The sequence below is a fragment of the Bacillus rossius genome, chromosome 16, assembly GCF_032445375.1.
Source record: "Bacillus rossius redtenbacheri isolate Brsri chromosome 16, Brsri_v3, whole genome shotgun sequence".
In the NCBI taxonomy this organism is placed as follows: domain Eukaryota; kingdom Metazoa; phylum Arthropoda; class Insecta; order Phasmatodea; family Bacillidae; genus Bacillus; species Bacillus rossius.
Genome location: NC_086343.1, coordinates 14,277,866 through 14,295,481, shown reverse-complemented (window position 1 = coordinate 14,295,481; position 17,616 = coordinate 14,277,866).

The window sequence follows — 17,616 nt, the reverse complement described above, 5'->3', positions numbered from 1 at the left end:
GCACATTAAACTTGAAACACTCCCATTCGTTTCCTACTTTTCCTATCATCGTCCTATTCTTAACAGAATAACACAGATTGGAAGAAGTTAAATAGCAAACATGTATAAAAGTTATAGTTAAAATAATCTCTTCGTTAAAGTAATAAACATATTTGAATTAATGAGTGCAAATAACAGTAAATTTATCAATTAAATTGTAGATTTCATTCCACTCCCTCTTTGATCCATACAAAATAGTGATAATTCAATAAAAATTATTCAATTTTATTCATAAAAGTATGCAATAATTTCATCAATGTTTTGTTATGACGTTGTCACTTTAAACTATCGTCCGTAAACCGACTTTACAGACAACCATTTTTTTTAGTGAGATTGTTTTTCCTAACTTAACTTATTCTAAGTATTACGAGTTTGTGGTGATGGGGATTGTTTTTTTGGGGGGGGGGGGGGGTGTTGTGTGTTTCCTGGGTGCAGCCTATACGTCTATTCATGCGGGGGTTTCAAAGTGTAGCACGCATCGTGTGCTTTAATCTGGGGATTGGCCAACCATGGTCAATAACTCCCCTATCTTAACTCTGCACTATAGCTACGTTAAGTTAGGTCCAGGTATCACGCATACACACACAGGGAAAACCCTGGGCACTGACATGCGGGGTTCAGTACGGGACAATCAGGGATGTTACAGAACAGTTTGGCTTGGCAGAACATTTTCTACTTTTAATATACGGTAATGAGAGTAGAGTACCTGAAACTGTTTCGTTTGCATTAATAGTAATTGTGATTGAAAATGTGTGCTAAGGCATTTCTGAAATGGATTTTGTATATATATATATATATATATATATATATATATATATATATAAAGCTTTTATTTGTTCAGTATCACGTTATAAATAATTTTTTGAAACCATCCATCATTAATTTGTTTATTTTTTGACACAAATAACACTTCATTTATAAAATTATTATGTACTGAGACTAAAGAACTGTCAATTCCATCATTGAATCATTTCATTTTAACCATCCGTAAATATCACATGGGACAGTTTTATTTGCATTTACCTATTGTATTATTTTTAAGTGAAAAATGTATTGCATTAGTATCTGAAATAGTTTTAGTGTTATTTTACAGGTGTATTATGTGTTTTAAAGGAAATATTGAATTAAAATTTTTAATAGTACATAATGAGTAGAAATTTAGCACCAATAGTACATAACTACAATGATTATTTATTTAGAACAAAGAACAGAAACAGAAACTTTATAATTATAAATATATTTTCTTTAATAATTGGTCAATATCAGTAATATAAGTAAATAAATGTGTTTTTTGAGTGTATAGTATTGGCATTTCAAATCGTATTTTTATAGCTTTAATTGCATTTTTTTTACAACTGTAGGTAGGCAAAAATATATCAGTATCGCACCAAGAATGCACAGTAAAATTACTATCTATTTTTTATTAAATAGTATTTACAAAATTAAAAATTACTATTTACTCTCATTCTAGTTTATTTCTGAACAAAATAAAATTAAAAACTAATTTTGGCCAGCTTTTTAAATTAAATTTTCCACCAGCCATCGGGGTTAAATTTGCGAGGAACTTCGCAGTTATTGCAAAAATATTCTGCTCGCCTTGCGCTGGCCAAGCGAAGGAATGCGTTTCCGAAGCGAAAAAACGTAATGCAAAACAGGGTAGATGAGCGGTGATGTAGTGAAGAAACATAATGTATATTGGTGAAGAAGAGGGGTGTAGTTGTGAAGCAGGATGGGAAACCGGAAGAAGACTGGTTTCCGTTGTGAAGAAACATGATGCGAAACGGGGAAGAAGAGCAGTGTAATTGTAAAGAAACATGATGCGAAACGGGGAAGAAGAGCAGTGATGCAGTGAAAAAAAACATAATGTAAAATGGTGAAGAAGAGAGGTGTAGTTGTGAAGCAGAATGCGGGAAACAGGAAGAAGAGACTGGTTTTCGTTGTGAAGAAACATGATGCGAAACGGGGAAGAAGAGCGCTGTAATTGTGAAGAAACGTGATGCCAAACGGGGAAGGAGAGCAGTGATGCAATGAAGAAACATAATGTAAAATGGTGAAGAAGCGGGGTGTAGTTGTGAAGCAGAATGGGAAACAGGAATAAGACTGGTTTTCGTTAAGGAAGAAACATGATGCGAAACGGGGAAGAAGAGCTGTCTGTGTAGACTGGGAGTGGGAGGGGGAAGGGAAAGGTGTAGGCCGATATTATATTTTGTTGCGCCCTTTGAACGCGACTTCCAATAAAGGGAGAGGCAATTTGTTTCGGGTGTTCGGACCGCCCAAGACGAAGAAGAATCTTCTCATAACGCCCCACCCGCGGGGCATTCTCGCATGAGCACAGCCGTGCGTGTGAAGCTAGCCGCCCTGCCGACCTTCTTCATAATGAAACCGACAAGAGGCGCGGTTGAGACACAAAAGGCACGGCGAGTGTCCAAAAAGGAAGACCGAAACAACAAAAGAAAAGGAAACTGACTCGTGTATGAGAAGGGCGGAAAGTAAAAAAAAAAAAAAAGGAAAAGATGGTCCCTGGAGGGGGGGGGGGGGGGGTGGGGGAGATGGGAATTTTAGCCGCAGCCGACTCGCAAGACAACGCGCATCTTCTTTGAGTTTTCTCTCTCCTGTCCTTCCATCTTCCCTAATTGCCCGTTATCGATCTTCTGAAAGGAATGTCCCCCTGCACCGTTCATCAAGGAGCAACTCGGAAAAGAGGCGCGCCTAGCGGCGAAATGGGGAAATCTTTCCCCCCGGCATTCGCAAATAATGTGGCGGAGGGGAGAAGGCAAGACTTTTCTTCCGCGAACGAGGAAGAAGAAAAACAACAACTAAATGATGGGGTTCGGAGAGAGAATGGGGTTAAACATCAATTATTAAACCACGACTCTCGCCACGTAATCCCAGGGGGAGACTTGTGTTTCGTCCCCGTTATCATTAAAGTCACTCGTTTTCCAGCCCGGAGGCTGCTACTTGCAAGCATAAAAAAAATGAAAAAAAAAAAAAACGTATTATTTGAAAAAAAAAAAAAAAGAACCGCGAGTCGTCGTTATGCTAATGAAACTGCTCCAACAGACTTATTAGCATGGCAAGGAGCCTTCCCGAAGACCGGAGACTTAGAAGACGAGGAGGTATTTTGGGGGGGGGGGGGGGGGGGAGGGATTTTATACCGCCGAAGTGCATTAGTTATAATGGCCGAAGAATTTGCGGTTATTGCGTGCTGGGAATGTAAGCGCACTGCCCAATTTACCAAAACTACTTTCTTTTTTTTTTTTGCATGGCGGCTGTTGGGCATCAGGTAATCCTTCGAAATTACGCAAGGAAAAAAAATGCGCGCGAGTTTTCAGTACTTGCCAGTGATGTGTACACATCTATAACCTCGATAACGAGCAAACTCATGTTTTTTTTTTTTCCATGTTTTTAATGTTGCAAATAAACTTATAACTAGGGCCATGCATATTTCGCGAAAAGATTCGGAGACCAGTTATAAGTTAAAACATTGTAGCACCGTCTGTGTTTCGTGATTGGGTGGGTTTCTTACAGGTGCATGTCGATTGTTACAACACCAATCACAAGTAATTCAGTGCGGAAGCAAACGCGTCGTGAGTGGCTCGGTCAGAAAGGAAACGACTTCTCTCTCGGACGGCCGCCAATCACAAGAAAGAAACCCCTGATGCGGGTATACCTTGTTGCAGTCTAATAGGCGTCCAGATTTATTCGTTAAAAATGCCTGCCCCTACTTATAACACGAAGTTTAACGTAGAACTATTTTAAATAATGCCGAACGTGATAAGTAAAGATAGAAATAATATAGTCGCTTTTCAAATACAAAATTTCTGGACGCGAATCGCTCACATACTTTCAGCGCTCACGGCTAGAATTCGCTGCCTGAAACGTAATCGTTGCTTGACACCGTCAAACGCAAGTTAGCGAATTAGCAGCACGAAACAAGCCGCAAATTTTAAACTGCTGGATATGGCTCCGATGAAACGCCGGCTTTAGACCTGATATTCGACAAGGAATTTTTAATAAAATACTGCCCAGCTATTTAAAATTCACTAAAACGTTAATATTCTAAAGTCTCATCACATATTAGACGTTATACTTCTATGGCATTACTTACATACTAAACTGAAATATTTTAATACACATATTATAACACTAAGTAGATTTTTGTATATTTGTTTTTGCTTAAAGACTGAAATCAACCTGTAAATACTTCCTACAAATTGTTTTTAACCTTATTGAGCTTATTATAACGTCATTAATGAAAGTAAAAATTTTTTTTCCAGTGACGAGATTCGAACTACGTTTCATGAAATTGTCACGCACGATCTACCGCTATGCTATTAAGCCTATTTGAAGTTTTTAAGGAGAATATGTAGGATAATCATTGTAAAGCCAGTTTTCTTAGGTATATTAAAACTTGAGATTAATTTTTTCTAGGAATATTTTAGTTTACAAATAATTTTATTCCAGAGTAGTTTCATTATCATAAAGTTTAGTTTGGCACACCAATACGTTTGGTATGTACGCTAATGTTTATGAAATAAACTATATACAGGTTTATGTTGCTGCACATGTGCCCGCCATCTTTGAGTCACATTTCCGTTTATCGACTACCGTTACATTTTTACAAAGTGAGTCTTACTAAATTCCGGATACAGAGAGATAAAATGTTTATACATCAAAACGAGTTCTTTGTCCCCCCCCCCCCCCTCAAGCGATAAACATACGCAAATTGTGTTTTCAACTACAATCCTTGACGCGAATCACGCGTAGTTTCCGCAGCCGCCGCTAGAATTCGCTGCCGGAGTAGCTATGTTGAATATCGAATCATTCCATTTGCAGACCAAAATTTCAAACCATATAATGAAACGCCTCCGATAAAAACAAAAAAAAAAATTAAAAAAATACTAAACGCCGACTTTGGACCTGATCTTCGACAGTGAATTTTATTAAAATACTAACCATCTTGTTTAAATTCATTAAAATATGAATACTAAAAACTTTCCCTTTGTCTGTGTGAACTTTGGTTCGCGTCACCCGCCATAAATAGCAGCACCGTCCGTTACACATTTCCGTTCCTTGACTTTTGTCGAATTAACTAAATTACTCCCTACCCAATGCCTAGAGAACGGAAAAATTCGCGGATTCATTTTGCGATATGCTGGAATGCAAATAATTGTACCTTTATGCAACTTCTGGTATTGATTCACTGTTAACCTGGAGGATCATGGGCCAATTATAGACCCTCAGTCAAAGCAGTATCGAATCACGAGTCTCCCAATTGAGACGCCTCACGAGTCAGCAGCCAATGAACAGGTGAAGTTTGCCCGGGTGTGCACAGGATCGTGGAGTCTATCCTGGAGGTCGTTGAACACGCGAATTTTTCCAGTCCCTACGCAATGCCGTATACCGAGAGCTAAGTTGTTAACACATCAGTAAATACACACGGCGTGTGAGTCCCATATGGAAACCGAGACAGATGCGCAGAGATCTCGAGGTCCGAGCGCGGCTACACAACCTCAATTAAATCAGACCGCGGACGGGGCGGCGTATTCGCCATTACGCGCTCCGGCGACGCGCGACCGACCACATTCCTGCAGGCGCCGCAGAAGCGACGGTGGCGCCGCGCCGCGGCCCGGCTCGGAGTGGAGGCTGGACGGTAACAGTAGCGGACCATACCTCCGTCCGCACCGCGGGGCGCTGGAGTTGGGAACCGGCGTGCTGTGACGCAGCTCGAGACATTTTTTTTTGACGTGACAACGTCTAATAAATCGATGAACGCCGGCTGCACGCACGGAAAAAGTGTCCCGTAACGCTCATTGTCCCGTTACGCTGTGTCCCGTTACGCTATTTGTACGCTTGCGCCGCATATATCTCTCTTCCACTCGATTGGAACAACCATCGATTTGACTTTTTCGAGGCGCATTAAACTTGAAACACTCCCATTCGTTTCCTACTTTTCCTATCATCGTCCTATCCTTAACAGAATAACACAGATTGGAAGAAGTTAAATAGCAAACATGTATAAAAGTTATAGTCAAAATAATCTCTTCGTTAAAGTAATAAACATATTTGAATTAATGAGTGCAAATAAAAGTATATTCATCGATTAAATTGTAGATTTCATTTCACTCCTTCTTTGTATCCATTCAAAATAGTGATAATTCAATAAAAATGATTCAATTTTATTCATAAAAGTATGCAATCATGTCATCATAGTTTTGTTATGACGTTGTCACGTTAAACTATCGTCCGTAAACCGACTTTACAGACAACCAACGAGACGAGAGGGGTAAAAAGAAAAAAAAAATCTTCACTTTCACATAAGATTCTTTTTGAAACAATTTGCCATAACAATTTTTAAACCATGTAAAAGTTAATCAAATGTTCTACAAATTGACTATTAGTTTTATTTTACTTAGTAATGTGCGCAGTTAATGCTGTGAAGCTATTCTGAGAACGGTTTACAAATAACTTTAACTATTGAAGGTACTGGGACAACACAAAACATAAATCTCGGATAGTAATGGAATGCAGTATTACTGCGAACACTATTTTGTAGTGGTACAGTTGTTTTCATGCAATTTTACAAATTTACGAATAGTTCTAATTTTCATGAATATTTCTGTTACATACAAAAATAAAATTTAGAATGTAGAAATTATATTTTTTCCATGGACAATCACTATATCAAAGTCAATTGCATCAAATTGTAGTTATTTTTGAATACTGGAATGTAACCGTCAGCTTGAAATACCTAAATCACAATCCCAGAGGACGTACGAATGAAGATCGGCCAAACAAAGAACTGAATACAAGCACGCAGCAAACTTCTTAATCATATCCGGCACATTTATTAAAAGTGTAAACAGTAAAACAGTGAATTTAATAAAATCGCACAGCGTTTGAAGTTATAACCCGGCTCGAGATGAAGTACACGACGTAATTTTCTCAGTAATTTTTAATCATAGTACGTTGCTAAAAAGTTCGCGTTATTACATTCCTTTCTCTCGTCATCATTTTAGCTTATATAAACTTGATGCAAGTTCTTTTGAAGGATACAGCGCAGTATTGCGCATTTACTAGAACGAAAATGTCTTCAACTTTCGGTGTACGACGTTCTAGGACAGTACCAAAGTCGGCCAAGTATTTCCAAGGAAAAAATTTCTCATCAGCTTTAATAAACCAACGACGTAAAAATTTTAAGTTTATTTCATATTTTATTTTACACTAGGGTGAGGAGGGATGTATCCTTCCAACAACCCTCTCCTTGCGTAAGCCCTGGCCAGTCTTAGGAATAAACCACTTTAGACCATAAATAGTATCGTTAGGGCCATGCATATTCCACGAAAAGTTTCCGTGATCAGTTATAAGTTATAACAATGTAGCATTCGTGATTAGGTAGATTTGTTCAGACGAATGTCGATTGTTACAACACCAAATCACAGTAATTCAGCGCGGAAGCAAACGCGTCCTGAGTGGCTCGGTCGAAAAAAGGCAACGACTTCTCTCGCAGACGACCGCCAATCACAAGGAAGAAACCTCTGGTGTTGCTATACCTTGTTGCAGTCTAATAGGCGTTCAGATTTATTCGCGAGAAGTGCCTGCCCTTTGTTATAAGTAATACAAATGTTACATTGTTTCCTGTATTTTACAACAAAATGATTGTATGACATTTATTACGTGCCTTATAGGTGATTTTAGACCATTTATGTGTATTTTAATTTTAAGAGGACATTAAGTTTAGTAACCTATTGGCTGATTAATTTTAAGACTGTTAATAATTAAAGATGCTACAAAATTGATGCAAATGTTTCTTTGTTACCGCCGTATTTCATCACAAAATGATTGTATGACATTTATTACGTGCAATAAAGCTGATTAAAGACCATTTATGTGTATTTTTGAACCTGTCACTTTCGACCCCAGGCACTGTCACAGCCGTCCTTGGGGTGGGGACGATTGTGACGTTTTTTTTTCAAATGGCTCCTTTAAGTTAACCTTTGCACTTATAAACAAAATTGTAGTAATTATATGTCCATTTCACTATCAAACACACCTTACTTCCAGCTAACTGGAATACTTCCGAAATTATGGGCGATCAAATGAAAATTGGCGCAACCGTACCCAGTCTCCCCTACAGCCAAAGGTTGTCTGTGGAATAAAGTCTCACGATAAGACCTGAAAGTCTTACATCCCCAGGAATGTATGTAGTTTTTTGCGGGGGCAATTGGAGCTCACGAAACACACAAATGATTCCTTTGGAAACCTGGTTGACCAAGAAAACGTTTGTAATACTACAAAAAAATGATACCCCAACTTTGTATAATACATGGTACGGAATACGTTTTTTCGAGACAAAAACTGGGTATTTCTTACAAAAATTTACACATGATTTTGTATTTTAATTAATATATCATTCAAGCATATATTTTTTTTAAAAAACATGGAAATGATAATTGCATATTCAACAATTTGACTTTGTTCCGTTGTATCGTGCTTATTACTTGCGACGCTATTACATACTGGAAACGGTTGACGGATAACTTTCAACTATTGAAAGTACTGAAGGGGAAAAAAAAAAACATTTTAAAAATAAACGCGAACACCATTTTGCAGTGGTAAGGTTGTTTTCGTGGCAAAATGTACGAATTTACAAACGTGCGTAAGTTTCGCAGGAGTATTTTCTGTTCCGTTTACGAACATTAAAAAAAAAAAAATCGTGTGCGGTGTTAACTGCCAGGGAACAATTAGAGGCGTTTATCCCGGCAATGGGGCGCGGCGCGCTACCACACGGTTGCCGGCTCATTAGCGAGATCCCGATTAATCCCTGAGGGTTCGATTCCCGGTCGGTGCACAGCAGCGGATTACAGCCCTCGATGCGTGTGCACACCCCTCCCCTCGCCAATGTCCGATGCAACCCCCCCCCCCCCTTCACTGGCCAGGGCCTGATCCTCCTTGACTCAACAACCCTCAACAGCCAGAGCCGTAGCCAGGAGCGAGTTTGTTAAGGAGGAGGACGTACAGCATAACAATAAAATAATTATTTTCATAAGCAACTTATCTTTGTAATTGAGTTTTTTTTTAAATTGAAATTAACGTTAGCATTGAAGTCTCGCGTAATAGCGGACTTTTTTTTAAATTTTAAGTTTTTTCAGAAAAAAACTGAATAGCAGTATTTTTGGGGGAAAATTTATTGACGAAATGCTCAAATTTAACCGCTATACGAACCTTAACGGATGAGTTTCTTCCTTTGCTTTTTTAATACCTACTCCGAGAAAATGCCCGTTAGTTTATGTCCCAAGCAAGTAAACTCGATGACCAAAAATTTAAGGAGATCTCTAGGTAATTTTGCGAGCTGGCATTACTTCCCGAAAATGTAATTACACACGTGTGCGTGTATTTTACGTTGAACGCGCCACAAAAAAAAACCTCAAAGGGGCGAATTCTGCCCGCTCCTGCCTGTCACGTGATTGCCATCTAATGTTTTTTTCCGCAGTAACAAAGTAAAAATAAAAATTAAAAAACGAAACAAATCGCGAGTTTCGCAACGCATGATCGGGAGATCTCCCGATGAGATACGAACGGGGAAACATCGTTTCCGGATACGGCGGATAAAACGATACGGGATCTTGATTTATGTTTAGCCCCCGGGGAACTGCGTACACATTCATTCGAGCAGCGAGAGAGATGGTGAAGATGGGAAAAGAGGGGGAGAGTGACAGAGAGAGAGAGAGAGAGAAAGAAAAAACAAATCTGCGTAGAGGCAGGCGCAGGATACCTGAAAGCTTGTGGCTACATTTTATTTTTTCGAATCGAGGTACAACAAACACTAGTCCAAGTTAGTACGTATTTTCTGGGCAACAGCTATGGGTAGAGACCGGAAAAATTCGCGGATTCATTTCACGATATGATAGAATCCAAACAACTGTATCTTTATATTTCTTCTCTGATTGGCTCACAGTTTATCTGAAGGCCTTTGCGCCAATGAAAAAAAAACATTCAACCAAAAAAGTATCGAATCGCAAGCGTCCCAGTTGACAGGTGTCACGAGTCAATAGCCAATGAGCAGGTGGCATTTTCCTGAGTGTGTAGGGGATTGTGGAGTCTATCCCAGAGGTCTTCCAAAGCGCGAATTTTTCCAGTCTCTAGCTATGGGAACATTTCGCAGTATCAACGACTTCTAGGATAGACTCCACGATCCTCCATGTACCTGGGCAAACAAATTACACCTGCTCATTGGCTAACTGACTCATGCGACACCTGTCATCGGTGATGCTTTCAATTCGATATTTCTTTTGTGTGGGGTTTTTAATTAAAAAAGTTAAAAGTTATTTCGGTTCTAGTGTATCGCGAAATGAATCCGCGAATTTTCCCGGTCTCTAGCTATAGAAGTTCAAGCATTTTAAAATAATAATAACATTTATATTTTACGGTTGTCTTGATACTCAACCCAGGTTTCAGACATAATGTGCCTACTGTACAGCAGGTGCGATGGCAAGAATTCCAAGTTAAAGGCTGCCGCTAGAGCATGAAACAATTATCAACCTAACTTCCATCAACCATCATGCATTCATACACAGTGAATAACCGTTCCTTGGAAGTGAAACTCTTTGGCGAGTGTTTTGCATTTATAGTGTAGCATGAATTGGGGCTTAAAGGGGATAAGGCTACGCCATATTTTTGCTGTAATTATAATTTTGAACTATTTATCCCAACTTTTTTTTTTCATGTCAAGGCATAAATCATATCTCCCAGACCTTACGTACCTACCTTGTTGCAACCGTACATTTACTAAAATACTCTGGTCTGTAAGCGCCGCACTTGGGTGACTACAGCTATCGTGACGATCACGCCAGTTCGCTGGTGTTGACTTCAACAAGTAGCCAAAGCTAAGTCCTACGACATGTCAAAAAAAATAGAACGGAAGCCTTATTGCAAGCGGTGTAATATATTTTTTTTCAGCCCATCACGAAATGAACCCGTGCATTTTTCTGGTCTCCGATTTATATACCCTTCTACATGCACAAGCTGAACATCGACTCTGATATTCATCGCAACACAGCATTAAGAGAGGTATTTCTTTCGGGAAAAGTACATGATGCGATTTCTAAGGCTGAGAAATTAAGAAAACTGTAAGGGGGAAAAAAAATGTGAGCGGGCCTTTCAGTACTCGCAAAGGACGTGTAACATCTGATCTCAGCAACGAGGAAATGCATGTGTTCTCACGTCGTGAATACACTCGTGATACGGAAACTCTCTGACAATAAAATTTAACTTAGAATTCTTTAAGATAATGCTGACTGTGAAAAAATTTACGCAAATCGTGTTTTCAACACTTCGTTTCTTGACGCGAATCACACGTAGTTTCAGCATCTTTCCGCTAGAATTATCTACCGTAGCAGCTGCTTGGTCTATCCAATCATTCGATTTGCGGAGCGAAATGTTAATCTATATAATGATACGGCTCCGATAAAAGCGAGAGAGAGACTTGTAAAAATACTAAATTCCAGCTTTAGAACTTGATTTTTTCGACAATTATGTGTACCCTCTGGCCCGTAAACTATCTGTATGTAAAAATAATAATAATAATGTCGATCCGTTGCTCCGTTGCTGCGTGAAAGAGGGACAATCAGACGATCGCATTTATAATACGAGTAGGGACTAGTAGGTATGGTAGGGATTGTTGGTCAATTGTGCCTTTGAATATATATACTGTATAGAAGTCGCGAGTGGATAGGATTTACTCTACGTCTTTCAGGAGCATATGATGAGCAGCTTGGGAACTTCACCGCTGCAGTGCGATGCCGTAACGCCCTGTATCGTCTTAGGTTGTTATTTGCACGTTAGAGCGCAGCACTGTCGCCCGCTGTCATTCCCCCGCACCCCCCATCCATCATTCACTGCAGTTCAAGGTCGTTCAGCGAAAGGGGGAAGGGGTGTTTGAAGAGTTCGACACTTGTCCGCTTGGGACCACCGCGAGTCGATGCCCTAGAGATGGTGGCGATTGCGGCGGTGAATTAACCAACTACCTCGAAACCGTATTAGAAATTTTAACCTGGGCTGGCGACTTCTATACAGTAGGTATATATATTCAAAGATTGTGCTGAAGGTGTATGGAGGCGCCTTAAGTGCCGACGTGAAAAGCCCTGGTCGGCGTGGCGCTCCCGTGTTGCGATGCAGGCTGCTATCAGCTCCCTCCCAACCCGTCTCCTCATAGAAAGACCGTCAGCTGCCCCTGCGCCCAGCAGTGGAGCAGAGGAGGGGCTAATTAATGACTTCTCGGCGAGTGGTTCATTATTTATCAGCCGTGACGGAAGCAGGAGGGCCGGCGGAGGCAGCCGGATTCCCTGGCTAATTGCCTCGCATATTTTAAAATGAATTATCGTCTCGTGCGCACGTCGTGTATGCACATCACGGGGGGGGGGGGGGGGGGGGGGTTTACACTCGCCGTTAAGGGTATGGAAATAACGATCATACGGGGAAAAAAACTATATATATATATATATACATACACAGACACAGTGCCTGCGTACGCCGATTAAATCTGAGTTTAATCACCTAACGTAGAAATAACTTGTCTTTTCATATCACAAAAAATGTGAGCGAGCTAAACTTTCACTGCTCGTCAGAGATGTGTAAAATATAACGAGCAAATCCATGTGTTCTCATGTTGCAAACACTCGGACACACGAAAATTTAAAGTGCCTTCTTGACCATGAAATATACGAAACTTTCATTCAAGTTATACAGTACACCACTGTCCATCAGGTGATACATTATACCACCTCTACCTTTAGTTTTCAACACGGTACGTTAGAAATTGTACTGCAACCCTCTCTCGCCAGTTAAAAGTTATAAACTATCTTTGCCGTAGAACTATTTAAATAATGCCGAGAGTGATAAACATACGCAAATTGTGTTTTCAAATAAATTTCAGAACGCGAAATCAGCTACTAAGCAGCTACGTTGACTATCGAATCATTCAATTTACATTATGTAGCACTGTATTCAAAGCCGTAATTCCCGACGAACCGCAAATTTTTCACTTTATTTACACCACCTTTTTGAATATGTGTAGAAAGTGCAGCATCCAGTTGCATGCGTTTTTATTACACTCAACAGAAAGATCTGTTTGGGTTCTGTCTAGTTGCAGAAGTTAAAGAAGAAACAGCTCATAAGAATTCAGTCTTGGTAGTTATATTAATACACTTTTAGTCCATTTAATGAGCTGTGGACAGTTATCCATTAAAATCAGTTACACAAAAATCAGAAAATATTGTTTAGTTTTACTATGGTGAATTATGCGTGGTTCCACATTTTTCGCGGAATCATTCCAAGAATGTTGGACTGTGGCTGAATCTTCCATAAATTTCCTGCATTCTGTTTGTAATACGTATCTGTACTGTTAAAAATTTACACCTCAAATTTACGATCAAAGTTGTTCACAAACGATCCGGGGAAGTTCGTAAGTTACAATTATCTTCGTAAATTTACGTGTGCTTAGTTCACTTATAGTAAATATTAAACCACCCGCATAATCTTGGCAAACAAACAAAACATTCAAAAACTCTACTTTCTTATGAACGTGTGTTTACCTTGTTTACAACGAAAAAAATAAGTTAGAAATCCGCGTAGTTTTTACGAAGATCCGGTATCCAGAATTACTAACACTTCGTTTATTAAAGGTAAATTACTCTATTAAAAGTCCGAAAATATACTGTATTTCCTAACAGCGTATCTCCGATGACCTGCAGTCAAAAATAAATAAAGGGTCATTAACAATTTTAATTAAAAATGAAAGAATTGCAAACGGCATTAAACTGTTGGTAACCACGTATACGTATTTACGTAAAGTGTTCAAGCCAAAGGTCAGATCTATCTTAATCAGCACTGAAATTAAGTCTACGTTTTTATTACCAATATGTATTTGAGGGCTTTCTCTGCAAATATATTACGATAGCTCCAATAGAATATTTTTGTATCGAAATTTCGTAACATATATTAACTTTTTAATATCTAATCATCCACGTTCATAATAATGATAACTTACCTGAGATTTACAACTCGAAAATAATGTTTTGCAAATAACTGGTGTGAAAATTTGTGATCCGACACATTTAACAGATAATCTGAATAAATTTGCAGGATACCATAACTATAAAGTAAACTGCAATACAATGAAATCATCAACTCGTTGTCTTAGACCTATCCTTAAGCCTAAAAATATTAGGTTAAATGATGTTTCCATGTGTCTACGATAGTCTCGAAATCTACTTAATAAAATTCTAACACTGTATGACTTACCAGACAACGCCCAACTTAAACAGGTGGTTCTAGAAGAAAATAATTTTGGCATTCTAGTCCCTTATGTGACGTAAGTGAGCACTAGGAAAAGTATCAGCGTTTTTGGTAATACGTCAGAAATGAGGATAAAATACTTTTGAAAAAAAAAATTATGCCTTTACCTCGGGAAACTCTTTCATGTGTGCAGTCTAATTTTTCTTTGCAGGGTTACGTGGATATTTTTGTTAAAGTCTAATTAGTATTTATTTGTTTACGCGGAACTAATTCCTCGCATTGACTTTAGGGGAAAAAAAGAGAACGCGAGGAGAGCAAGTTACTCGAAACACACGGTTAGTCATTACTAGAGACCGGAAAAATTCGCGGCTTCATTTCACGATATGCTATAATCCAAACAACTGTTCCTTTATATTGCTTCTCTGATTGGCTCACAGTTTAGCTAAAATAATTTGAGCCAATGAAAAACCTTCAACCAAAAAAAAGTATCGAATCGCAAGCGTCCCAGTTAACAGGTGTCACGAGTCAATAGCCAATGAGCAGGTGGCATTTGCCTGAGTATGTAGGGGATTGTGGAGTCTATCCTAGAGGTCATCCAAAGCGCGAATTTTTCCAGTCTCTAGTCATTTCATAAAAATGTTGTGTTTGCGAAGCTATCTTCCCTCGAGGAACACCCAACAGCTCAACCAGATTTGTGCGTAAAGGTCGATGTTCCAGCGCCGACAAGACCGGGCTAAATAACATCAGCCATTTTACCAAGCGCGCGACGCCACCGGGTCTGATGGATGGTGTTTGCCCCGCGGACGCCGCCAAAGAGCACATTAACGAAATTGGTAAATGTACATCCGAACACTAAAACACGTTAAACGGATTAGCTACGTCCGCGGCGAAGCCCCCGGCTTGTAAATCACTAACTTCTGCGGTTAATGTACTTGAATGGGATTGCACCCTCCTGGTTAAGCGTTTTTTTTTTAAAACCATAAATCAATTAATTCCATGTTAAGGGGCAATTTCAAAGCTTCGAGTCAGGGTTATGAAATTTTAATAGCTTGCACATCATCATGCAAATAAATCATTATTATTTTTTTAATCGTCATGTTTGTGAAAAACGTTTAAAAAGTTAATACCACTATTCAATATTGCAAACTACTAAAATAACTTACATTTATATGTATTGCAAAAGGACGTGCCCAAACATTTTTTTTTTTTATTATTTACCGTGCACAGACAACATCCGTAGCGAATAGCAAACTAGAGTGCGACGAGTGTAGTTTTCGAAACCCGGCACATGTGTAGTTAAGTGTGGCGTTTTCAAACTGACAAATCAGAATACGTTTAGTTCAGTAAGCCGCCCTCCTACCAGCACATGCATGACAGCAGAGGCATTTACAATATCCAGCAAAACAAATCTTTGTACGTACTTTTAAGGTGAGAAAGAGAAGTTTCGTAGGTATCGAATAGGCAAAAAGTAGCCGAAAGAAGTGAGCCAGTGGGGCAAGACGAGCCCCCGAACGAGGCGCGAAATTTGAGCTCGAGCGAGCCTCAGCCGCCCGCCTCACGAGAAGAGACGGGGAACGCAGACAATTGTTTGGTGATGGACTCGGATATGCTCTGTGATGATTCTGATGTTGATGCGGAGTCAGTTGAGCCAGTGGTTGTGAAAGATGGGCCGAGTTTGTCGCGGTTCGGTGCCGCAATTTTATTCTGGCGTGGCCGCCCGACCGTCAATTAAAGACGTTCATCGAATTCACGTCAAAAAATAAAGCAACATCAATTTTGTTAAATTATTATATTTATTTCTTACACAAAATTGCCGTTCAGTGCGATGGTATTTTCATTAAACAAACCCCTGACGGCTGTAGTCCAAAATACAGACTACCCACAATTAGTTTTCCTTAAGAATTATTGGCACAGTGGATAGTGATGTTGGAGTGAAATAATGTTTCCTTGGGGAAAGCAGATTATTACGATTTATTAAGAAAAAAGTAGGGATTAAGAAATAGAATCATGCAAGAACAAATACTATACTTAGAATAAAAATTGCATGAAAATTTAAAAATTATACAATGATACGATTTTTTTCTTTCATATATGATTTCGGAATTGTTATTTTGATATGTTTCTTGTTAATTTTTGCTATCATATCAGTCTATAAAAATGTACTCACAATACAAGAATGTGTTTTATAAGTGTGCGGTCATTTTAAATTGACTCGGAATACATGATACCTATTAGTATTTATAAATTTTAATTATATTTATATGTTAAAGTTAAGTATTTGTGAGTCTGGTTTTTGTACGAATTCAGACTCAACCTGTATTCCACAAGTATATAGTGTGAACTTTTCAGTTATATCGTTGGATTCACATGAAAAATGGTTATCGTCTTATTTTCAACAAAAAAAAATTATTCTCTGAAATTACATCGCAATGTATTTATTACTAGCAAGATAGAAAAATAAAATTGGTGTAAGCGTCCCCATTCTCAGAAACATCACACGAGTAGTCACTCTTTGCTTTAAAGTCACGCTTTTATTTTTTATTTATTTATTTATTGCTTTTGTTATGCTACAATAGAAGTTTCTGCCAAGTTAAAATAAGTCGGAAAAAAATTTCAGAGTTACTTTAAATCTTCAGCAGACAAAGCGGGATAATATTTTACTCCCGTTCCCGAAATAAAATCCTGGATATTATTCCTTAGCAGGGAGAGACTTCTAAATTAGAAATTCTGGGAACAGCTGCATGCCAACGAAATACAATGGCAAATCTATTCAAATTGCTGCACTTGATTCTACGAATTTTCCACGACCTACCAATGTCCCTTTTGTTGACAGTGATTTCTACTTATTTCTCAAAAATTACACTACGTTAAACACGGATTCCCAAATGGTTGCCAGAATATTCCAATGATTTACCCATACTTTGATTTACAGAAAAATGATATGTGTCATACTTGTTTCGCTGCATTGGGTTTACAATGCAGTCTGATCAGCTATTCCATATCTGTGTTCATTCGCTAGACCTCACGTGTATTTTCGATACCGTCTTTTGATGTGAGCCAGATTTATAATCACGACATATTCAAACACTTTGAAGAAACGTAGAATAAGTTTCATGACCATCTTTCTAATCAAATATAACGCAAAATAGTTTTTATAGAATATATAAATGTCTTAATCCAACGCAAGGCACATTCCTACACGAGAGATTTTTTTAATATTTTAATCAACAGTGATTTGATAATTACTCGTTTTTTTCTCATTTGTAGGGATGGTGCATTAAT